Source organism: Protopterus annectens, chromosome 1.part0 (genome assembly GCF_019279795.1).
Source record: "Protopterus annectens isolate FY-2018-M chromosome 1.part0, PAN1.0, whole genome shotgun sequence".
In the NCBI taxonomy this organism is placed as follows: domain Eukaryota; kingdom Metazoa; phylum Chordata; order Ceratodontiformes; family Protopteridae; genus Protopterus; species Protopterus annectens.
The window spans coordinates 536,051,714-536,077,315 of NC_056725.1; the positions used below are offsets into that span (position 1 = coordinate 536,051,714).

Here is a 25,602-nt window from a genome sequence, read left to right on the forward strand (position 1 = left end):
GCAGGGGTTGAGGGGGCCACCCCCCACATGGGGGTGCAGGGGGGTTTGCCCCCCTGTATGCAGGTTAGAATAGTTTGTTGGATGTTTTACTTTTTTAATGTTTGAGATTCCGGAATTTTGAGATTCTGGTCCGTGGGATTTAGAGTCTCGGGATTGTGGAATTTCAGTATTCCATAGTGATCCCAATGTTGGATGTTCTGTAGACGAATGCAAAGTGGCCTGAGTCTCTCTGTTCTTAAATTGATAACACAGTACTACTGACTCATTTCAGATTACATAATTTCTCTCTGGTTCCCAGGCTAACAGAAACCCAGAGTGTAACAGCCCTTTTGATCTTGCACCTAGTCAGGAAGCTACAGCAATAACATGCATATTCTAGCAATTAACCCTGGTCTCAAAACAATAGCAAGAATTCCTTCATCCAGATATCTCGGCTCCGAGTTTGAGATCAAAGAATTATACAATACTTGACTTATCAGCTTTCCTCCAGTAGAGTGCAATGTGGTTACATTTTTGAAGTTCAACATTTAATAAAAAGAACAAGCATGTGGCTTACATTAATATTTACAAATGACAGAATTATCTACAAAATCATATCTAGCTAGGCTGGCAGCCTTCACATATCTTCACAGAGGTTTTTGAGATATTCCAGAAATTTTATGAAAATTTGTATAAAGCAGAGAAATGTGGAAAGCAAGAAAGAGTACAAATGGAAATATTTGTGGAGCACTTAAATATGCCAAGGTTAGAGGTAGCTGAGCTCAAGGACTAACAGTTAAGATAGTTGATGAAATAAAAACAGGTGATGTATAATCAGTCTTCAGGAAGTCTCCAGAAACTGGTGGTATTCCTGTGGAAAATGCCTCTGTTGTTGTTGGTTATTGACACAGAGAAATCATCTGACAGAGTAAGCTGACATTTTATGTGTATGGCACTGGAAGCATTTGAATTCCCTGATACAATAGTAAGGTTTATTAGAAGGATATATAAAGTATTGGAGGCGAGAATTTAAGTGGAAGGGTTCCTCTCACGCAAGCTGTGTTGGAACAGAGGAACCAGGCAGAGAAGTGTTTCTTTTCCCTTTGTTATTTGTTTTATATTTAGAGCCATTGGAAAAGAAAATAAGGGACTCAGCAGTGCAAGGATACAATTGGTATAGTAATCAGGAAAAGTTGGCTTTATTTGCAGAAGATATTATTTTGTACCTGATGAATCCAGAAAAGGACATCTCAGTGTTGTGGAATATTCTGAGACAGTTTCAAGTCTCTACTGGATATAACATTAATGAAGATAAAACAAAGTTTATAGCAATAAATTATGTACCCACACATAAATTGGTTGAGCAATACATTTTATATATATATATATATATATATATATATATATATATATATATATATATATATATATATATATAGGGACATGATAAGATTAGGTATTTAGGAGTATGGATTAAAAAGGCTTCTGTTATGGCAGCTAAGGATATGTGGGAGGAGAGTAAACAAAAGATAATACAGAAATTGAGAAACTGGAAACTCTTATTTATGAATATGGATAGTAAGATACAAGCAGTGAAAATGTGTTTAGTCCTTTTTGTCTTGAATATGGGTCAGACATCATTTTATTAACCCAAGGAGAAGTTGTGGATAATAATTAATAAAGAATTGAAATCATTTTTCTGGGAAAGAAAGAGGGCAAGAATTAAGTGGGATAAGTTGATCTTTCCAATAGAACAAGGTGGTTTAGGTTTACCTGATTTGAAGGGGTATTTTAGTGCTAAAAAGTTAGACTCATAACACAAGCAGAAGGTTATAATTCAAAGTGGAAGGGGATGATGATGACGCAAGGGGGAGTTCAAGAAAGAGAGATAGTGGAATTTTGGATGCAGATCCTTAAGGGGAATAATAACAACCATACAGAATATTGTATTCAGAAAGTATTCTAAGAACTAAGCCAATACCCGAGTGAAGAAAGATTTTGCAAATAAGGATGGCTGCAAGTAGGGCTACAGAAAATAGGCAAGAGGGGGCTGGAATTTACTGGAGAAACCTGGCAAAGGAACCAAGATATCGGGAGCATATAACTCAAGCAGGAAAGGTAAGAGTGGGATAAGGCCAAGAAGATTTTGGATGGCAGGCTAGAGACTACCAGGGCTTGATCTCTAAGTACAAGTAAAGAGAAAGGGATAGGAGAATTTTAAGTGAAAGAACTGTTCTGGTAGGGTTTTTAGTTGAATCTAGAACTGAAGTATTTTTTTTTAAGAATAATAAGTAGGGCATATAAATATTGCATGGTGATTGCAAGAATCAGCCTGAGGAGGTTAGAAAAGTTTGGGAAGAAAGATTGCAAAAGCAATTTACAAGAAAATAATGCTAAGACATATGTATGGCTGCCAAGTATGCAACCAAGTCCAAAAGGTTTAGGATCTTTGCTTGGAAGTGTTTGCATAGTTATTTTATACCCCAAGCAGACTTCAAGGAATTTTTCCTCAGGTAGATAGCAAATATTGGAGGTATGGTGGAGAAGAAAGAGATAACTGGGAACATATGTTTTGGGAGTAAAATGAGTTGGCAGATTTAAAAAAAAATTTCTACAGAGTATGCTATAAGAAATATTTGGTTGAGCAATTTGCTGTAAGTTAGGAAATGATTCTTTTCAATTGAGACGTGATCTGAATTGCCTATACATAGTATGGCCTTCAGTTTAATTGTATTGCTTTCCAATAAAAGTATTTACTTATTTACTAGAAAATGGAAATCAAATGGCCCTAGTTGTTGTTAGTCTTATATGCACACATGAAACTATGAACCAAAGTCTGCATCAACTGCATTTGAAGTATTGAATATTATAAAAGAGATGAACTAGAAGAGATACCTTTAGAAATGGGAAGGAGCAAATTACATAGAAGTAAATGAAAACTGTGGGAATGATACAGGAGGAGTGAGGTTTAAGGGAAAACAGGAATTCAGTAATTTTTTGACTGATGATAATTGCAAAGAAAGTATATATGATGTATACTGTATTTAAATGGAAAAATGTCAAAATGGTTTGTTTTCTTTTATGTTAAAATATATGCTTGCCTATATTTTAGATGATAATTTAATAAAGGTGTTTAAAATGGCTTTAGTAGACTTGATTAGTTCCCCAAATTACTTGTGTAGATTGAGGAGGGAGTTTTTACCTTGGCAGGCATTACACTTTGCAATTTTTGCCATTTTTTTCGTTTTGTTATACAACCTATTGATATTGGGATTCCACCAGGGTGGTTTGTTTTTTTGAGTTTGTCCTGTGCTTATTCCAGGAAAGGTACAGCTGTCTTGATGCAGCCATTAACACGATTGTATAGGGTTTTCATTAGCAATTCCACATAGCCAGCGGTGTTCTCAGGGTTTGGGCGGTGGGGCAAATTGAAATTTTGCAAGTGTGTAATGTAATAGTAGGAATTTTGCCTTAAAATAGTTCTAAAAAGTTCCAGGGTTAGCTTGGGCCCTAGTTTTTACTTTTATTTCAAAGGAGACAACCTTATGGAGGGTGCAATATTCACCCATGCTTGTGAGGACCAGATGAAGGATGATAACACCATAGTGGGTAAATGGACTAGCTGGTTCAGGTTGTTTGTGTTTGCAAGATTTGGGAATCTCTGGCCTGCATGGTTGGGGTCATATATGATTCCCAGCTTTTAATGGGGTGGTTAAAGTCAGCCATCAGTATGCTGTTAGGTCAAATGGAGAGTATCCCCAGTATATTTAAGTATGTGTTATGGGTTTCCTGTGTCATAGAGGCAGGACCTGTAGTTTGCAAGGATATGGTGTGGGACTTTGTGTATGGTAATTTGGACATGGAGAAACTCAAGAGTGTTTTACTGTTTGACCAGCTTTGATGTGTCTTTGTAAATTGATGCACCTTCACCTCTTGTCTCTTGTGCAGTACCTGGTCTGAATATGTGGAAGCCATTATAGCCCTGCACTACCAGGGTACTGTCTGTATCTTAAAACCATGTCCAAGTAATTGCACAGATGTTTTCATTCTCCAGGATGAGTAGAGTTTGCAGAGAGAGGAGTTTCTTGTATAGACTCCTGACATTGAGAAGTAACACTTTTCAGTTTTCTTGGGGTGGTTTTGTTATGTTGGAAGGTATATTAGATTGGCAATGCTTAAAAAGGCACAATGGAGATGGACAGGGATTTTGTTAATATTTCAAAGCCTAGAGGGATATGCAGACCAGTTTTTAGGTTCATAGGAAGTTACTAGGCTAACAGCCCTAGAGCTCTTACAAGCCTAGCCATATTTATCCCGAGTTGCTTAGGTGAGTGAAGTTCACAGAAGTAAGGGTCTATGGTAGTTAATAGCGACTTTCTCTGTCCAGGAGGGACATGGGCACCACCTCAGGAGTGAACTCACAGTCACCCATTCATTGATCTAGGGTGTGTTTGAAGAGGGTCAGGGAGGGGCTCTGTTTCATGTGAATTGGAAGCTTATTCCAGAGAAGTGAAAGTCTTTGGCAGATGTATCTCTCTCTCCAGCATGACATGTTCATGTCAGAGGCTAGGTTAAGATCCCTGAAGTGAGTGACCCTCCTGCAGTTTGATATACAAATGTGTAGCATTTCCATTAGGGCTGGGTCAGAGATTTTCCTCTAACCGGGCACAGATCACCCCTTAGCAATATGTAGGAGACAGAATACAGTGACAGGACTTTCCGTCTCTTTGCTTAAGACCAGTTTTGTGTACCCTGTAATTTCTTGGTGTGAAACCTGTGTGGTCTCTCTAATTGTTGCAGGTGTCTGATGAGGTACATGCAAAAGGGAGCATTGTACTGAATTATTGGACTGATGAGGGCCATATCCTCTCAGGCTGACAAATATATTACAGATTATTAAAGTTGATCATCTTCTGTTCATATTGTGGTGTCATCCTTGGAGAACGTAGAATGCTGCTCAATGTTAGGTTCATACTGGCCTGGGACACATACAGAGCTCCATCATGTCTCTGTTTATATAGTCCAGAGAGATACATCTCAGGCTATTTACACCCACATGGACGGAGTCACACTGGTACTTGTGGTTCAACAACTCAAGTGCATGCGTGAGCTGGCTGATCCTTGCCCTTGATAGGCAGCTGACCTTTACGTTCTCCTTAATCAGCCTGTTGAGTAAGACATCCATGCATCTTACTATAGAGTCTCCTTTGACCAAACTATTTGGGTGTGTGGTGGGTTGCCTTATGGGCTTATAAGCCTGAGATGTAGCTGTGTGTGTGGTGGTAGGTGTTATTTTGATAGCATGCTTTTGATGTTGCTGAGGGTATTGTAAGTGCAATGTCTAAGAAGCCTTCAGGGTATAGGAAAACTATGTTTGAGACCCACCATATGTGGGTGTATGTGTCTGGTCCATTCTGTATGTGGTGTGTATATTGTGTGTGTTTCTGACAACCTGTTTTACATTATAAGTGCTTGTATGTGAGGACCTTGCTTCCAGTGACATTGTGTAACTACATCTCTTGCATACTATATCAGTTTGTTTAAGAAGTAGGTGGTTGTCCGTAAACATAATGCAATTACTACATTGCCCCAGGATGCCCATGTCCACTAAACTGGCTTCAGAGATTGTAAAAAAATGCATACCCATGGCTACAGGTCATTATTAAGTGATCTATAAGGAGATAGTACAAAAGGGGTTTACAGCTGACTAGCTGATGCCAGGGAATCTTCTTGGGCTAAGCTTATGTAGGCTGCAGAGCCGTTAGCCTAGTACACACCTATGAACCTATAAGACTAAACTTGTGGGGTGGTGCTCCTCAATGCACAAACTAGTTCTCTGTGCAGTTAAGTATTGAGGAAATTTCAAAGGTAGCTTTAGAGGAAAATTTCAGTTCTAAGTGCCAGTATCAACACAGGACACTGCTAACCACCACTGTGTAATGTCAAGCCTTATGCAAACACAACATATTTTTACAGGCTAAGAAAGAAGCTAAAGCAAAGTAGCACCCTTTCCAATCACAATACATATGCTCTAAGGTTTGCTCAGTGATTTTCAGCACAGGTTAAGACTAGGCTACTCTCTGCTGCCACTAGAGTGTAGACCTAGCCCTTCTAAGTTTAAATCACCAAAAGAGCCTGGAAGTGCAGTAAATAATTAACTTTCAACAGTAATCCAAGCTGAATGTGCAGGAAATAACTTAAAGAGTAACTCAAGCAGCAAACAAGTAAAATAGATAGGGTTGCAGAATTCAACAGTTGAAATGCAGTAACAAATGCAATAGTACTCTAAAATGATTTAAAGTGCACTTTGCTCTTTCTCTCACCAGAAGCAAAATAGCAGCAGTAGTCATATGATGCTTTCTGCAAAGTAGTTTAAACTGGATGTGAATTGGTTCAGTATACTTGCTATTTTCTTCTCTTAGTGGATATCCTGGATAGAACCTACAGCAGTTGAGTGCAACAGAAAGCCAAACTGCACAAAGGTCCTGAAGAGGTTTTCAACAAAACTACAGCCAAACCACTCAGTGAAGTGCCATACATACTGCCCTACCAGAGACCAGTATAACCCAATTTCCATCTGCACTTTTTATCATCATGAGAAAAGTAGTAGCATTAATCCTAAAATGGCTGCTAAGAAACAATTTTCAGCTTTCCAGTCATTGGTAATCTCTAGGAATGCTAATTTCACTGTGCTGCTCCTCTTACCAGGAGCAAAACAGAAGCAATACCCCCAGCTGATTTTGAGAATCAATTCCTATACTCACTAGAGATTGGTAGCCTAGTTCCAGATGTCACAGATTTTAAAAGTAAGCTGGAAAGAAAGGATTAATACTGTAAAATTTGCAGTGTGTACTAAGTGTGTTGGGATGGTATGAAACAGAATATAACACAAGCTTTAAGAATGTAAGGGAACGGCCTTCCCAGTTCATCTCTCAGTGTCCAGTAGAATGAGCAGATGAAATGAGACTGGGAGACATGCCCAAAAGTCAGATTTGTAATAAGGATGGGTAGCTGAAAAGCCACCAAGTTTAAAAGCACAATAGGGATGGGTTGGGTGGGAAAAATCAAATACAGTCAGACAACAGCAGAGTCATACAGTATTTACCTTAGACATTTGGCATGTACAGGAATCAAACCTATAACCTCAATGTAATTGACATCATGTTCTACCCAACTGATCTAACTGGCACCTTCTGCAGTTGCTTACTGTAATAATGTATATTCCATATAAACAACTGAGAAGGGTTTCTGGTCTTTTAATGTCATAATTTATCATGAAAGTGCTCTGTAAGATATCCAGTTAGATTATGTGAGACTCCCATTTAACAAGAGTTAGTACATGCCCTTCAATTTTCTTTGTAACCATCCTATAAATGCACCATGCTATGAGTCTGGTAGACCTTGTGGATAATATTAAGTAGAAGATTATGTCTTTCTAGATTTGCTTCCTCACAAGTACCTAATCTGTTTTTATCTAGTCTGACATCCCATCTAGTTCTCTGTTGATCTTTTACAGCACCATCCCACTTTTATTATCAAGCTCATCTCATATTATAAGCAAATGTGATTGATGTATGCTATCTGCATTGGTCATTATGGTAAAATAAAGTCTTATGGCTACTCTGGAGCTTATTGTTATTATAAATGCATGGTGAGAGTTGACTTTCTATTTTTAGACTCTTTTCTTGGGTTAAACAAATGCTCTGTTAAAAAAATAAACAAGAATTTAAGGTTCTATTGTAACACAGTGGTTGTCTGTTTCATAGACCCAAAAGTTTGATCCATGTCTTAAGAGCTTCCTGTACATGTGCCTAGACTTTACACCCCTTATTCATTTCTCTCATTTTTTTATTTTCCCACTATATTCTAGTCTTAAATATTTAGCACTGTTGAGATACCCAGCTATGTTCCATACTTGTGCTAGTAGGTTAATACCAGACTGTTGATCCAGAAGACAATTAGTAGCCTAGCCACAGTATCCCAAATTGTAGACACCCATTGATACGACTGATTTATACATACTTTTCACCCCTTTCAATGGGGGCTTAATGGGCCAGACATGGTGTGTTTTTATGATTGCCCACTTTTATTAAAGAGGGTCAGGGAGCTACTTTGCTTTATATTCAAAGAAAGTCTATCCCATAAAAGAGGGATTCTCTGGAATACATATCTGTTTTGTCAGCTGGTCCTGTTTATGTTTCATATCTCTTGTGTGGGTGTTTAGGGTGTTAGTTTTGCAGATGTACAGGAGGTTGCATAGGACTGGATCCTTTGAAGCCATGTTGGATAGACTGAGGACACCTTTCTAGAGTCTGTAAGAAACAGAAAAGAGAGCGAAACAGAGACAGGGCATGTGACAAATTTGATAACTCAAGGAAGACATGTCCTTGACTATCTTAATGAGGAAATCCTGTGGTCTCTCACACTGGGCCATATTCTTATAAAATTACATACTAAAGGGGCTATTATACTCTATTATGGACCTGATGAGGGGGTGGAGTAGAGAAGGATGATGACTTACTTAGATCTTGAAGACATACCCATGTCGATTAGTTTAGCAAGATAAAAGGGTTTCCTAACAGCAGTGGATACATGATAATCAAAGATGGTTCATTGTCAGTGAAAGTATCAGTTCCCTAATGACTGAGTCAGCTTTCAAAAGGGTGTCACCTGTATGGTTGGTGCATGATGCCCAGTTTTTCTAAATGACACAATACTGCATTTTTGGGCATTTAGTTTTAGGCTGTAGTCTATACATCACGTATTGGTAAGAGTTGATCCATCTGGAAGTCAGATGAGAAGTTAATGACAGATTATCTGAGCCTAAGTGGTGAGCTGATACTGGGTTTGTCTGCTACTTAGGGTCTGTTCATAATAAATATCATGTTCAAACACAAGGCTGCCCATAGGTGCACTTGGTACCAGAGCATCTTGAGCTAAGGGTTGATGATCAATATTATACTCATATTATTAAAACTGAGGCACCATATCTTCTGGACACTCAAGTCCAGAGAGGTGCTGATCTGTCATCTGCTCCCTACTTGAAGGAGAGTTGAGGTTAGATGGCCTGGGTGGAAACTAGACAAATCTAGGAAACTAAAAAATTTTGTGAGAGTTCCCTAGTAATTCCTAGCAGACTCTTCCATGCAGGATGAATTCATCTTTTATATCCAGAAGAGCTTTTCCCCTTTACCAGGGGGATGGTGGAGTTTTGGAATGTGAATGGATCCTGTTCCAGCTGAAGTAGTGGGAAGGAGCTGGGACTGAAAGGAGTCAGTGCTTATTATGGTAATCCTAGGGCACTTCAGTGATGGAAATCATTAGGCTACAGGCAGAAGAGGGCTTCGGGATATGACTGCTAGGTGCTAACAGGCTAGAAAGGCAACAAGTCTGGTAGTCACCAAAGCAAAGAGCATATAGTGGGAGATATTTGGTAAGGCCATGGAGAGTGCCATTTGGGTGGCCTCAAAGAGGTTCTGACAAACCATTCAGTGACTTAGGGGAAGGGGCAAGGCATTGCGCAGGCTGTCCTCAACAAGGGTGGAAAATCCTTACCTCAAGGAACATTTTGAGGAACATCTGCACCCGGTAGATATGCCATCCTTTGAGAAGTTAGTACCAGAAACAGCTACTAGGACTAGGTCAGTTTCTGTGGATGAAGTCACTGCACTAATTAAACAGTTCTGTTGAGGAAAAGTTGACTGATCTCTGTACTTAAATGCTGAAGCAACTGGGTATTGTTCGGGTGTTGTCATTGCACCAGTGTCATTGTTGCCTGGAAGGTAAGGACAGTACCTCTGGACTAGCAAACTAGAGCGGTTGTCTCCATTTCAAGGTGGAGGACAGAAAAATAATTTCCAATTATAGAAGGATCATGCTGCATAATCCAGCTGAAAAAGCCTAGGCTGGGTTGCTAAAAAAGAGATTTCATCCAGTAATTAAGCTTGGATTCAGGAGAAGCAGTGCAGTTTCCATCATGGTTTCCTTCATGGCTGTACACTAGTGGATCAACTCTTTGTCCTTGCTCAAATGTTGGTAAGGTCATGGGAGTCTGCTAATACAGTCTTGTTTTAGGGACCTGGTGAAAGCATATGAGTTTGTGCCCTCAAAATGTCTTTTGGGAATTTCTTCAACAGTATGAGGTTGCAGGACAACTGCTTTTGTGTCTTTTTTTGTCTTTGTTCTTGTGGAGCAAGAGTTGCATCTGACTCTCAGTGTTATCAGACACACTTACTTTAGTTACGTTTGGTTTAGATTCTGATTTCTACTTACTAGTAGTGGCAGCCAGTAGCATTAAATTTGCTAAATCCTTAATACATCTAGGCAATTCAGATCCTATATCCCAGCTCAAAAAACAAAGAAATCAGTTTCTTGGTTACAGTCAGTTTCTCTCGAACATTTATGACTAAGTACTTTGTAGGGAATTATTAAAATTCCCAAAAATGTTTCCAATTACCTCTGTCTTTTCCATCACACCAACAGCATTTGCTAATCTACCTGAGGAAAAGTTCCTTGGGGTATAGAAATACCTATGCAAAAGCATTTATGTAATATCCTAAATTATCTGGACTTTGTTGCATACTTGGAAGACATACAGATATCTACCACTGTTCGTTTTCCTTCCAATCTCTCATCCCAGTCCTGTCAAACCTCTGATTGATTATTATAGTTAGCATGCAGTATTTTGTATGTCATATTAATTATCCCTTAACTACAGCTTCTGCTCTAGATTCAGCTAAAAACTCAAACAGAGCTTGTCCTTTACTTAGTTATTCCCTGTCCCCTCAATATGCCTATACTCTGTTATCAATCTCTGGTAGGGAAGGCAGTCTGTATCCTGCAGTCCAAACTTCTGCTTTGCTGCAAACAATTTTATTACCTTTCCCTAGCTATTTGCTCTCAATACCATGGTTTCTTTGTTAATTTTCTCCAGTAAATTCTAGTCCTCTCTTGTCTATTTTCTTACAGTCCACCCTATTGGTAAAAATCTCTTTTCTCCATTCCTATGTTGATAGTTTTTCAGATACTTTGTACTACCTTATAAGTACAATGTTTTTATTTTATTGTATTTATCCTATGTGTGGTGGCTGCTTTTTCCTTAGAGACCTGCATCCAAAATCCTTCTCTCCTCTTATTTCTTTACTGATGAGTCTGGTATGCAAAGTTATGGAGCGCATCATCATGGACCTGCTTAACAAATATATAGGCAATCTCCAAACTCTTGACCCTGCACAGTTTGGCTTTGTCAAGGGGAGATCCTGCCTGCTGAATCTGGTTGGCTTCTTCGAGGCAGTCACCAAGGCTGTGGATGACGGTAAGGCAGTGCATATAGCCTACTTCGACCTGGCCAAGGTCTTTGATACCATTCCCCACTCAGGTTTCATTAATAAACTCACCAAACTAGGTATCAATCCTTAAATCACTAGGTGGGTTGCAAATTGGCTCACAGACTGCACCCACATAGTGAAAGTTGTGGATTCCAAGTCAGATTGTCAACCAGTCACGAGTGGAGTCCCACAGGGCTCGGTCCTGGGCCCTCTCCTGTCTGGCATCTACTTCTCAGAAGTCCAGGCCAATACAGAAGGTCTTTGACTGACCAACTTCACCAATGACTGCAAGCTAGGAGTCATTATCAACTACCCAAGTGATGCAGACAACCTACAAAATGGCCTCTCTGAGACCAATGACTGGTGTCGGAACCATGGCCTCAAGCTTAACGCCAAAAAATGCTTTATCATCACCTTTGGAAAAAACTCAGTCCCCATGAATTACCACATTGATGGGAGCCCACTGAACACTGAAGCCATAAGAGAACTGGGCACCCAGGTCGATAGCCACCTCACCTTCGACCACCATGTTGCCAATGTGGTCAGAAAGTCCTTCTGCATGGCACATCTTATAACCAAAGGATGTTATGTGATCCTATCTCGCCTACATTCTGAATGATGGGTTCGGAGCCGATCCCTCGGCTCCGACTCGGCACGCTTATGCCAAAGAGCGAAGTCTCTTACTGGCTGAGCTTACCATATCCCAGGATGCACCACTACCAGTCCCCCAGATCTCGTTTGCCGCTAACAAGTGAAGACGTGGTCTCGAGCTGGCTGAGTTAAGTAGTGATTATTTCACTAGTTTTTCTGTCAGGATTTTCTTCATTCTCTACAAAAAGCTGTTTTAACAGCTATTCTTGTGTTTTGAGTGTGTTTGACAAAATTCACTTGGTGAATTCTTGTGTTGTGAGTGTGGACTAGGAGTACCTCTTGTCTGGAAAGGCCTTTCCCGGTCTTTTTATTTGTAGGTGACTTCGGTTCTGTTTCACTTATATTTCTCTTCCTTAAAAGAGGAACTACTGAGAGAAATTATTACATTTACAGAGTTTGTGCTGTGTTTAACTAACTCAGAGTATTGCGAGTGTAAACTGTAAGCCTATTATAGGTCTGTCACCAGTGTTCTTTACAGTTACTTTCTGAAAATTTCTATAATGTCTCAGAATCCTAGGCCTTCGGCTTCAAGAAATGTGTAAAATGTAGCTTCAAAATGTCCATCACGGACGATCACTCGCTATGTGTGTATTGCTTAGGGGCAAAGCATTTACAGGAATCATGTAGTGTATGTCACGCTTTTTCCTCAAGGGTCCTCCAGGAGAGGAAAAATAAATTAATTCTTAAGGGATTAGTTAAACCTTCTTTCGAAGAAGCTTTGGCATCCTCTCCTTCTCCAGCCAAAAAGAAAAGGGCGTCGGCTCCGACCAGTCCGTCGGATCCGATCGCTAAGAAACAAAGGCAGGCCTCTCCTTCGGCTCCAAGGACTTTGGAGCCGAGGTCGGAACGGTCTGCCTCGATGCCACCAGTATCGACTCCTCTGGCTTCGGAGCCGATAGCTGGGGCATCGAGAGGCAGGTCATCTTCGTCGGCTCCACTGCTCTCGGAGCCGACAAAGGTTGCCCGCTCAGACACTTCCTCCTCGGCGCCGAAGTCCACCTCGGCACCGATGGAATCTGGTGTGTGTATTCCCTCGGCGCCGATACTCATCGAGTCGCCTCGGAGCCGGTCCCCTAGCCCTTTGGGGCCATTGGAGAGGCCGTCTCGGACCCGTTCTGTTTCCTCTCGGTCTTCGAGGATGTCAGATTCTGATATAGACAGGGTGCTCCAAAGACTGTTCCAGTCCCCAGTCTTCCAAAAATTTGTTTCGGTTCCGACCCAGTTGGCTTCGGAGCCGATGACCTTGGCCCACCCCATTGCCATTCCTCCTCCGACTGCTTGGCTCCGTCGAGCAGGTGCTGTTGGAGCAGATACAGATCTCAGGCTCGGCTCCAACCCTTACTCCAACCCGAGCCTTCGGGTCCGAGTTTGGTACGCTGGACGTCTTCGGCTGGACCCGGGTGATGTTTCGGGACCTATGCTTTGGTTCCGAGCCTCCCTCGGTGCTTGCTGCGGGTCTTCCGTCGACTATCACGGCTCAGGGACCGGACACTCCCAGGATTCTGGGGTCCGGCTTTCAGAGCCATGAGGAGTGCCTTGGCCAAGTCCTCTTGCCATCTCCCGGCTTTACCGGCACCTTCCCTAGGAGTGGAGACTGGGTCTTTGGCAGTTCCCTGTCCGTAGTCAGTGGAGCCCGGGCCTGAGGTTACCCCCAGTGGGGTTCCCTCCTCCTGAGGGTTCTTCTGAGCTGTCTTCGGAGGAACCCCAAGGAAGAGATCGTGCAAGAGGAAGCACGTGGACTCCCCCGAGTCTATTACTTCAGACACTGATCTGGATGATGCAGAGGGGTCCCCGAAGTCGTCCTCGGATGATGTCTCCTTTGCAGACATCTTAGAGATCCTCAAACAACGAGGCGGCTGGATATCCAAACCCCCCTCTACTGACGAGTCAGTGCTCCTCAAGGCCTTTGGGGCTCAGCCCTCCGCCTCCTGGGTGTCTCCGCCCTTCGACGAGCTTCTGGATTTAGTTTGTCGAAGGGCGTGGGAACATCCAGATACCGTGGAACCAGTCCCTTCTCGTCCAAATAAATTTTTGTCTGCTCCCCGAGAAGGAGTTCCTCACTAAAGGCGTGGCTGTAGATGCCATGGTGGTGGCATCTGCTACACAACAGGACGTGGCAGAGGCTTCAACGTCCGTCCATCCTCCTAATAAGGAGTCTAGGAGTATGGACAGGTACGGAAGCGCACCCTGACTTCAGTGGCCTTTACTTTAAGGTCTCTGAATTATTTGGCACATTTTACCAGGCTTCAGAGGGATCTGGTCAAGGAGTTGTCAGATTCCCTCTCGGTAACCTACCTGAGCAGCTAGCCCAGTCGGTTAGCTCTCAGTTGGCTATCCTTACGTCAATTTCTAACTCGTCCATGAGGCTCATTTCCTATGCGGCCGAAGGGGCTGGTAGAGCGGCAGGCACAGGCGTGGCTCTACGGAGACAAGCCTGGCTCCGTTTGTGTCAGTTTGCGGAGGCCTTCAAGTCTTCCTTCGCCGACGCTCCCTTTGATGGGTCCTCCTTGTTTGGACCCAAGGTTAAAGACACCCTTACCCGCTGTGAGCAAGAGGGAAAAACTTTATCTGCCGTAGGTGCCCGTTATTCCACTCCCTTTCGGCCTTACCCCAAGGCTAAAGGAGGGGGGAAAATGTGGTTCCGCAAATCCCGTAAGTTTTTCTCCCAACAGCAGGAAGAATCCCCTTCCAGAGGCAGAGGACGGGGAAATTTTTCAGGGAGACGCCGTCCCAGAGGCGGCAGAGGGCCCCGCAATTCTGGAGACCGTGAGTCCTTTCGTGGCTCTTCAGCCTCCCACACGCCATGAGGGATTGCCCGGCTGTGCTGCTCCGGAGCCAGTCGGGTGTCGTTGCCAAGCACCTAAAAGCCTGGGAGTCAATCACTCAGGACAGATGGGTGCTTCGGATCATTGCCGGAGGTTACACCATCCCATTCACATACTCGCCCCCACCGTCCAAAAGAATCCCGGACCCACCACCCAGTCAAAGGGAAATGGCAGCCGCAGAAGCTTTAAAGCTGCTAGAAAAAGGAGTCATCCAACCGGTCCCCACAGACCAGATCGGATCAGGAAATTACTCCAGGTTCTTTTTAGTGCCAAAAAAGACAGGGGACCTGAGACCAATATTGGATCTCAGCAGACTGAACCAATCCGTCACGAAATCCAAATTCGAATGGTCACGTTACAATCCATTCTCCCATTGTTGGAGAAGGATGTTTGGATGTGCTCCATAGACCTCAAGGACGCCTATTATCACATACCGATACATCAGGCGTCCAGGAGGTATCTGCGCTTCAGCCTGGGAGTCAGTCATTACCAATTTTGCGCTCTGCCCTTTGGTCTCACCACAGCCCCAGGGTGTTCACCAAGTGTTTGGCAGTAGTGACGGCTCACCTGAGAAGTCTTGGATTCCAAGTGTTTCCCTATCTGGACGACTGGCTCCTGACTGCCACCACCAGGCATCTACTAATGGACAACCTCAAAGCCACCATCTCCTGGGTGTTACCCTGGGATTACATTCAATTGGTCAAAGTCTGTCTTGCTGCACTCTCAACGCATAAAGTTCATAGGAGCAGAGATAGACTCAAGATTGATGCGTCTTTCTTCCTGCCGAAAGGATCCAAACTTTACAGGGCCAAGTTCAAGCTCTGATCTCGAGATCCAAAGCCCCAGCCAGGATGGTTCTACAAGTTCTAGGCTCAATGTCTGCCACGGTTCTTTTAGTCCCTCTGGCAAGATTGCACATGAGGATTCTTCAGTGGCTATTGTCAACGCAATGGTCCTTTCAGGATCTTCCTCAATCATCACATCATGATTACGGATATATGCAAAGGGACCTTCGCTGGTGGCTTCAGACATCCAATTTGGATCAAGGAAACCCTTTGTTCTTCCCTCTCCAGTGGTTACCCTGACGACAGATGCCTCCCAGATAGGGTGGGGGCATTGTCTGGGCAGGCTAGTTCAGGGCTCCTGGCTTCCAGACGAAGCTCTTCTCCACATCAATGTGTTGGAGATGAGGGCTGTACTTCTATCCCTACAAGCCTTACACAAGTTTCTTCCTCAGGGCATCATCGCCATCCACACAGACAACATGTCGGTGGTTTGGTATCTGAACAAACAAGGAGGGACCAGATCTTACCCCCTTTGCAGAGAGGCCATGAGAGTGTGGGAATGGGCTGTAGCTACCAACCGCTTCTTGGTAGCGACCCACATCCCGGGAAAGTCAAATGTATTGGCAGACAAATTGAGCAGGACAATTCTCTCTCCTCACGAGTGGTCTCTAAACCACACCGTAGCAGCTCAGGTTTTCAGGAGATGGGGACCGTGCTGCGACCTATTTGCAACTCCATTAAACACCAAGTGCCAAAGGTTCTTCTCCTTGATCCCACATCAGGGAGTACCAGCCATGGATGCTCTAGCACAACCTTGGCCAACAGGGCTACTTTATGCCTTTCCTCCCATTCCGCTTCTTCCCAGAGTTATTCAAAAAGCCTCTCAACTGGGGTCTTCAATGATTCTGATTGCCCCGTACTGGCCTCGTCAGGTGTGGTTTCCCTACCTGAAGAAGCATGCAGTGGACGATCCGTGGACTTTAGACCTGATTCCGGACTTGCTAATCCATCAGTCGGGACTTCGACATCAGTCCCTTCAATCTTTGAAATTGACAGCTTGGCTCCTCCACTTCCGACTTTAGTTAGAAGGCACACTCTAGACCCGGAAGTGGTTCACATTTTATCTTCGGCCCACAAACCCACCACTAACAAATTGTACCTTAGTAAGTGGAAGAGGTTTGCTATCTGGGCTCAACTCAAGGGCTTAGACCCTATCACTGCTCCTGTCCCAGAGGTCTTGAAATTTTTAACATCCTTGTTTAATCAGGGATCTTCCGTCTCAACTATTAAAGTCCAACTAGCGGCTATTTCTAAATTCCACGAATCCATGGATCCTCCTTTGATGAGCAGCAGACTATGCAAAACTTTCATTAAAGGTGCGAACCTATTAAGACCACCAATTTTTCATCCTGCACCTCCGTGGGATCTTGATTTGGTGCTTCGCGCATTAACATCTCCCCCTTTCGAACCGGCTGCTACATGCGAGTTAAAATATCTGTCTTGGAAAACTGCCTTCTTAGTTGCAATTACTTCGGCAAGAAGAGTTTCAGAGCTTCAAGCCCTGTCTATTAAGCCACCGTACTTGATTTTCCACAAGGATAGAGTATCACTTAGGCCTAATCCATCCTTTGTCCCAAAGGTCTGTTCTAGTTTCTGCCTACAACAATCTCTAGAGCTACCGGTTTTCTTCCCAAAATTCTCCAATGAAGCAGAATACACTCTTCATAAATTGGATGTTCACAGGCAGTTACGCTTCTATTTAGACAGGACTCAGCAACTTCGTAAGTCAGACCAGTTGTTTGTGTCCTTCTCAGATAATAAACTGGGCCAAACCATCACAAAAGCTACTATCTCAAAATGGATCAGAGATTGCATAACTCAGACTTATTCTTCTTCAATAAGCAACTTACAACATCTATCAAGGCTCATTCTACCAGAGCTATGGCTACTTCTATAGCTTTTCATTCCAAGCTCGCTATATCGAAATCTGTGCTGCGGCTACTTGGTCCAATCCGCACACTTTCATTTCCCACTACAAATTGGATGTGGCATCTAGAGGACGAGCTTCATTTGGTTCCACGGTACTCAGGAGTGTTTTCCAGTGAGCCACCCAGGATTCAGGTGCTAGGACGCTGTCCCATCATTCAGAATGTAGGCGAGATAGGATCACATAACATCTTTTAGTTATGTACTCACCATAACTTCAGATGTTTGGGATCCATCTCGCCATTCCTAATACCCACCCTCCTTCCCCCTGCCTTGGAGATCAGAAGAGATTGAACGGTTTTGAGTTCTACTGTTTTATCTTGTTTCATCTGATGATGTTATATAAGCAGGGTATGCATGTGTGCATGTATGCGGACAAACTAGATCTGGGGGACTGGTAGTGGTGCATCCTGGGATATGGTAAGCTCAGCCAGTAAGAGACTTCGCTCTTTGGCATAAGCGTGCCGAGTCGGAGCCGAGGGATCAGCTCCGAACCCATCATTCAGAATGTAGGCGAGATGGATCCCAAACATCTGAAGTTATGGTGAGTACATAACTAAAAGTTTCGCATCCAGGAAGAAAGAGGTCATCATCCCTCCCTCCTCATTCCTCATTAGGCCAGTCATTGAATATAATGCCCCGTTTGGCATGTACTTGACCTACAACAGCTGGAGAGGTCACAAATGTACCTCACAAAAAGGATCCTAGGCAATAAGCACATGTCCTACATTGGCAGACTCAATAAACGTCAGATTTTCTCAGTCTCTTATCATCTACATAGAGGTGATCTCTGCTTGACTTACAAAGCCATGTCCGACCCAGCTATACTTGAAATGCTACACCTAAAGAAATCCCACTGCGCCACACACTCCAGAGATCACAGCCTCATTACCACAATTAACAGAACATGCTGAAGGGACAGGTTCATCTCCCAAAGACTGCCCATACTCTGGAATAAGCTTCCCATTCATGTCAAGCAGAGCACCTCGCTGGCCCTCTTCAAGATAAATCTTGACGAGTGGATGGGTAACAGAAACTTCACTCCAGGGATCATTCCATTTGCCCTACTGGATAGGAGCACTGTGAACTAACATCGGGTGGCATGGTGCCTGGGCAATTTTTTTGGGCTAAGATTGTGAAGGCACCAGGGTCATTAGCCTAGTACACACCTATGAACCCTCTGAACTTCCCCATGCTTTTCATCATTATTACTTTCCACTTTGACAACTAACTCTCTTCTTGAGTCATGTATATGTGCCTTAATTGCGAAGATTTAAAGTTGTTGTTGTCTTTCGGCTTTTCCCAGTTAGGGTTCGCCACAGCGGAACTCCGGTCCGCTAATGATTGGCAGTAGATTTTCACGAACGCCGAGGTGCCAGCTCGACGTTCAACCTTCAGCGAAGGCACGCCCATTTACGCATGTCTTTTGAATGCCCACCCAACCATGGAGAGGACATGCAGTCTCCACACAGAAGGCACTCCCCGCACTCAGCCGAGAATCAAACAGGAGAACCTCTTGCTGTGAGGCAACAGCGCTACCGCTGCACCACCGCAGAATAACTGCGAATATTTAAAGTATGCCTTCATATCAGGTAAACCACTTGCTTTATGTGTAGAATCAACTTAACCCACTCAGCTCTTGGCTCCCCCCTTCTATATGAATTCCTTCAACTTGTTTTATTAATTATCATCTAGAACATCTCCATTCACTGATAAAAAGTATATATATGGGACTAAAGAGACCAAAACATCTTCACTGCTTGTTATCCACATCCATAATCAATTGCTTCCAGTTTCTCAGTTTTTGTATTATCTTTTGTTTCGTCTCTTTCCACATATCCATAGCTGCCATAATAAAATCCTTTTTAATCCATGCACCTAAATACATTTCCCAATAATTATGGGCATTGATGAACCAATTCATGTGTGGATACATAGTTTGCTGCTATAGCCTTGGTTTTATTTTCATTTATTTTATATCCCAAAAAGATTTGAAACTGTCTCAAAATGTTTCACAACACCAAAATGACTTTTTTTCTTGATTTATTAAGTACAAAATAATGTCTTTTGTAAGTAAAGCTAACTTTTCTTGATTACTGTACTAGTTATAGCCTTGAATTTGTGGGTCTTCTTATTTTCTTTGCTAATGGTTCTAAATACAAAGCAAATAAAGAGGAAACAGGACATTTCTGCCTGGTTCCTCTGTTCAAACATAGCTAGTCAAAAAGCAACCCAGTATTCACATCAGATGCTTGCTGTCCTTCAGTCTACTCTGCATTGTCAGTGGATATCATGGAGCCTAAATAAATAAATGAGTAAGTTTTCCCATATATTCATATTCCCATCTGCAGGTCACACCAGTAGTGAGAAAGGTTGTTCCATAGCTCTCAACCTTCCATCTCCAAACTGAGGAACACTAGCCCTCATAATGTGGAACAAATGGGCAAAATGTGGAACACATAGAAATGGCTTACTAACAACTTCAACTAGGAAGGCCATAGTATGGTTAAAATATGCTGGTTTTACTTATATAGAAGATCTTTTAATGAATTAATATGAGTCATTTCTATTTACCATGGATTTCACTTAAAAAAAACTCCTAACACTGAATATGTGACAGAGTCAGTGTGGAACTTTGAGGAACATGAACTTTTTAAGACCCCAAATGAGGTACGTTCCTCGTAATGAGGTAAACTTGAGAGGTATGGGTTGTTCAGTGCTTCATCTGGCAGCCCAAGCAACTCCACTGAAATGTTGTTTGTACTCTGCTGAAGCTGCAGGAGGACACCTAATAAGAAGTACTTGCCTTATTCTGTAGTGGGAGGAGGGAAGTATACATGCTGGGCTGATTTCAGAATAGCTCAATCAAGTCAGATAATTTTTTTTAAGTAAAACTAGTCCCTGATGCAGGAAAAACTGACTGTTTTAAGAAATAAAGTAAAGGTGAATAAACAAGAAAGGTAACTTTTTCTTTCCAGCAACCTAGCAACCCAGTGCCATTAGTCAACTTTGATTGGTTGTATTTTATATACATAAATATGTATGTATGGTTTCACTTGATTTAATTGAGTATGGCTTAGGTCGACATCTGTTTTGTAGGCACACATTGGTCAACAAAACAGATGGTTGACAGGTTTGTGAGATCAAAAATCCCTAGGGCTGGAGAATATGCCCCTTTCCTGAGGATTGTGTGATTTTGGATTTAGTATATATAATTAACAGTGTGGGAGGGCAGAGCCCTCTATGTGGAAGGAAAAGCTCTGTTTTTCAGTCTGTATACTCAAAGATTATGCTCAGAATATGTGTGTTGAACTGTCGACATTGCAGATATCACTTTTTACCTGTTGATAGTCACAACATTGACATTTAAGCATTTTGGTGTGTTCCAGTACACCCATGTATGTGTTTGGCAAAATTCATTGACTCTTCATTCTCTTGACATTTTTCCTGTATGTTGTATTTTCTCAATAAGAAAGCAGATCAAAGACTGGTATGATAGTGATATAATATCAGGTTGGGGAATATGCCTACTTTCTGGTATTGTACAATCTCAGAATTGGTATATATATATAAGTAGCAGTGGGTTTGGGGGGTGCAGGGGACTTGCCCCCTGTAAAAACAATCCTTTTTACATTTGAGTTCTGGTGTTATGCCCCTGAGCATGCACACTGGCTTGTTGAGCTTTTCAGATCTATGAGTTGGTGTTGATTGTATGCAAGTCAATTAAATTTCCATTAGACCAACTTAATCATTTTTATCCATATTGATTCATGTCAGTAGATCAACTGTGGTTCTCTCAGATGCAAACTGACCGAAAAAAAATATAAAGAACAAAATCTAGAGATTTTTGAAAGGTATAAAAAAGAAATAAGGACATAAGAAAGAAAGAGAGATCTAATATGGTGCAATATTTACGCAAAAGAAAAGCCAAATTAATCAATACAAAAAAGGCAGCCCTAAAGATATTCGATGAGAAATACAGGCAAAGACATCCAGATATTGAAAATTTCACAATACAAAAAATAAGATCAAAAGAGGAACATAGAACAAAAGTAAATAAAATAGAAGTTACAAAATAGAAGCTGAAGTTATGGAAGTGAAGGATTTAGTGTAAAAAGTCTAACAGACGTTATATCACAGCATGATGGAACAGCGAGTCCCCCAGGTAAGGAGAAACAAGAAGAGCAGGAGTCTGAAGAACATGGGGAAGAAACAGAGATTTAATATGGTGCAATATTTATGCAAAGGTGCAAGCAAAACTAACCAATATAAAAGGAGCAGCACCAAAGATATTTGAAGAGAAATATAGGCAAAGGCATCCGGAAATGGAAAATTTTACAACAGAAAAAAAAAATAACACAACAAAGAGAAAACTAGAAAAGTTAATTAGTAATGGTGAAGTTAAAGAAATAGAAACTGAGGTTCTGGATGACCTACAAAGTGAAGTTTTTAGTGTAGAAATCTAGGTCCGATAACACCACAGCAGGATAGAGCAATGGATCCTCAAATTAAGGGGAAACCAGTGGAGCAGGAAACATCTGATCAGTTGCCATATAAAGTTATTTTGGAGCCTTCCATAGGAAACCAGTACAAAAATTCAGTTGGAGTTGCACAGCAAGGAAAGGGAAAGAAAACTGTGGCAACTCTGACACAGTCAATGTTTTTGTATCGATAGGGCAATGAGTTCCCATAAAAAAGAGCAGTGGATGACACAGGATGAAACTGAAGAGAATGTGGCACAGGAAGATGCTCTGGTACTTTCTGTAGAATTTCCACAGGAAATGGAGAAGAAAGAATGTGACCTCAGTATAGAAGAAAATGATCTAAGAGAAGAGTTGCTTGATTTAATAGAGATGGACAGACATTTTAAGATCAATGAAATAAACAGACTACAGGAAGTCAGTAAAACCCCAAAAGTTAGAAGTCTGATAAAACAAAAGAACACAGTAATTAGGACTGTTTATAGAAATTCATGAGATATAACAGAAGTAAACAGGATATATTACATTAACAACAGATAGTCTTGACACAAAAACACAGGGCAGTAAGGGAAATGAAGGGAGATATCAAATGCCATCATGGAAGTATCAAGTAGCGAAAACTATCAAGCAATTTAAAGCAAGAAGTGTCACTGTTAGAAGAGTACAGAAGAGGGAACAGATCAACAAAAATACTCAGAAAGGTAGAAGTGATAAAAGCAATGCACAATATCATAACAGATCAGGATCTATCATGCAGTATTGCAAATAAACTAAAAATATCAGTACAGGTGGAAAAAACTTAGAAGGTATGCAGATAAATATAAAGGAAAAGTACAAAATAAGCAATTTATTGATGACCCCCAAAAGGCCTGGCTGTGGTGGTGCAGCAGTTAGCATTTTTGCCTCACAGGAAGAGGCTGTTCGGTTCGATTCTGGTCTGGAGTGCCTTCTGTGCAGAGTCTGCATGTCCTCCCTGCAGTCAAGTGAGTTTTAAAGACATGCAGGTAAGTGTGTGTGGGTGTGTGTGTGCGTGCGTGTGTGTAGCAACTCAACACCATAAAAACTCCACTGCCAGTCAATCTGTGGACTGCTGATCCTCTGTGGCGACCCCTAAAATGTTTTATAGGGAATTAGGAAACAAAGCAAAAGGAATTGAAACACCATGAAAAGAAGAAGAAATACATACATTTTGGAGACATATCCATGAAGATTCCATGTAACATAACTAAAAGAAAAAAATAAGAAGTTCAAGTGTACAGGATATGAAATGGGATGAACTAATGGCCAGAGAAATTGAAACAAAATTAAGGAAAGTTCCTAACTGGAAAACACCAGGCCCAGGTGCAGTACCTAACTTCTGTCTAAAAGTATAAACATCTTTCCATGAAGATTTAGCCATGAGTAAGAACTGTTTATATGTGCACCCCAAACAGATGCCAACCTAGTTAACAACAGGAAAAACAGTACTCCTTCTTAACAGGAAACCTGCAAGCTATCCTAAAAACTATAGGCCAATAACTTGCCTTCCAACAATGTATAAACTATACACTGGAACTGATGCTGACAGAATTTATAGTCATTTAGAAGAAAACTCAATCATGGCAGTAAAACAAAAGGGTAACAAAAGAAAGTCATATTGAACAAAGGATCATTTGTTGGTAAAGAATGTCATAATGGAGAACTGTAAAAAGGAGAAGAATCTAAGTATGGCATGGATACACTACAAAAAAGCATTTCAGAGTATCCCACATTCATGGATAAAAGAGTGCTTAAAAATGTAGAAGATACACCCTACACTGATCGATTACATTACAGCAACCATGAAACAATGGCAAAACCAGTTTGCAGTTAAGCCACGATAAAGGACAGATTATTACTCCAGGGATAAAAATTCAAAGGGGGATATTCCATGGTGACTCTTTGTCACCGCTGCTGTTTTGTGTTGCCCTTAACCCAGTAAGCTGTCTACTTAACAGATTATGTTATGGCTACAATTTGGCTCCCAGAAAACAACAAAGTGTAAAGACTTCTCATCTTCTTTTTGTGCATGATTAAAACTGTACAGTTTATCAGATGAGGAGCTGAAAACACAACTGCAAGTGGTGAAAACTTTTTCAGATGATATAAGAATGTCATTTGGTCTTGATAAATGTGCAAAAGCAACCTTTAAAGCAGGAAAGCTGCAGCACCAAGAAAACATCAACCACAAAAGAACTTGAACAAGAGGGAGTATATAAATATTTGAGAATTGATGGATAATCAACAGTAAAACATGAACAAAACTTAGTAAGCAATATTTTAGACAACTAAAATTAATACTGAAGACAGCTCTGCGATTCAGGAACAAAGTCCAAACCAATTTGCTCTTCCTATCCTAACTTTCAGTTTTGGAGTGATTGACTAGCCCCAAAGTGTACTGGATTAGTTGGACAGGTGAAGCAAGAAAATTCTTTATGCTTATCAAATGATTTATAAAAACCATTGTACACCAAGATAATATATTCCCTATTCTGAAGGAGGTATGAGCCTCCTCAGAATTGATTACATGTATAGATCTGCAATCATAGGACTGCATACATATCTGCTGACCTCACAAGACTCAAACATACTGAAAGTTTTAAAACATGAGAAGAATAAGTTTAAGATGACTTCCCTGCTTAGTTTAGCAGAAGCATATTTGGTGTTAGAAGGGAATGGAAATCAAACCAGAAGCAGAGAAAAATCAGGCAGCAACTGAATATGCCAAAAAAAACTAAATAAAGAATATAAAGTGAAGGATCAGATGAGAAGGCAAGAAATGTAGAGGATGCATAAATATAGTTGCAAATATAGAAAACTCTTGGAACAACCTCATGCTGAGCAGGACTGAGCACAGGAATGGTTAAGGAGAGGTGAATTTAAACCAGAAAATGAAAGGTTAATATTGGCAGCCCAAAATAGTGGACTACATACATGATAGTTTACAAAGTCCATTGAACATGTAGGAGAAACATGCAAATGTAGATTCTGTAAAACAGAATTGGAAACAGTCGCACATCTTGCTGCTGGTTGTGATATTCTAATGGCAGAAGGACTGTGTAATAAAATACCAGGATTTGCAGGCAGAAATGAGAGCAAAGATACCCAGACAGTTCCAATAGTAGTAAGAGCAACATGTCTTATAAAAAAGAATTTACAATCATATTTAAATGTTACCGATACAGATAACTCCGTATGAACTGCTGAGTCAGTTCTGGGTACATTGCGGGTGCTGCAAAGTGCACTTCTGGCTAACATCAAAGATTGAAACAATACTAATTTCATGAACTTTAATCATACTTTGACTTAGGAATGGAGTCCATTCCCGTCATGATATCAGAAACCCCAAAAACTTGGAGAAATTAAAAAAAAGGTAAACATTATGGAATGCCTTCTGACAGAAATTCCTTCAGTACTGCACTCTTGAGTAAGGTCATTAGATAACTGTTGCTGTAGCCTAAGCTGTATTGGTTGTATTGCATGAAAGATATGTCAGCCAGACGTATTCAAAACATTAGGGCAACTTCCATGCACTTATGGGCTCAAGGAG

At 41.5% G+C, this 25,602-nt stretch overlaps 1 protein-coding gene across 1 annotated transcript in view; it reads left to right on the forward strand.

Moving 5' to 3' along the window:
• FAM161A (FAM161 centrosomal protein A) overlaps positions 1-25,602 on the forward strand; it is a 683,959-nt gene that overhangs the window by 258,003 nt on the left and 400,354 nt on the right. The window lies entirely within an intron of this gene.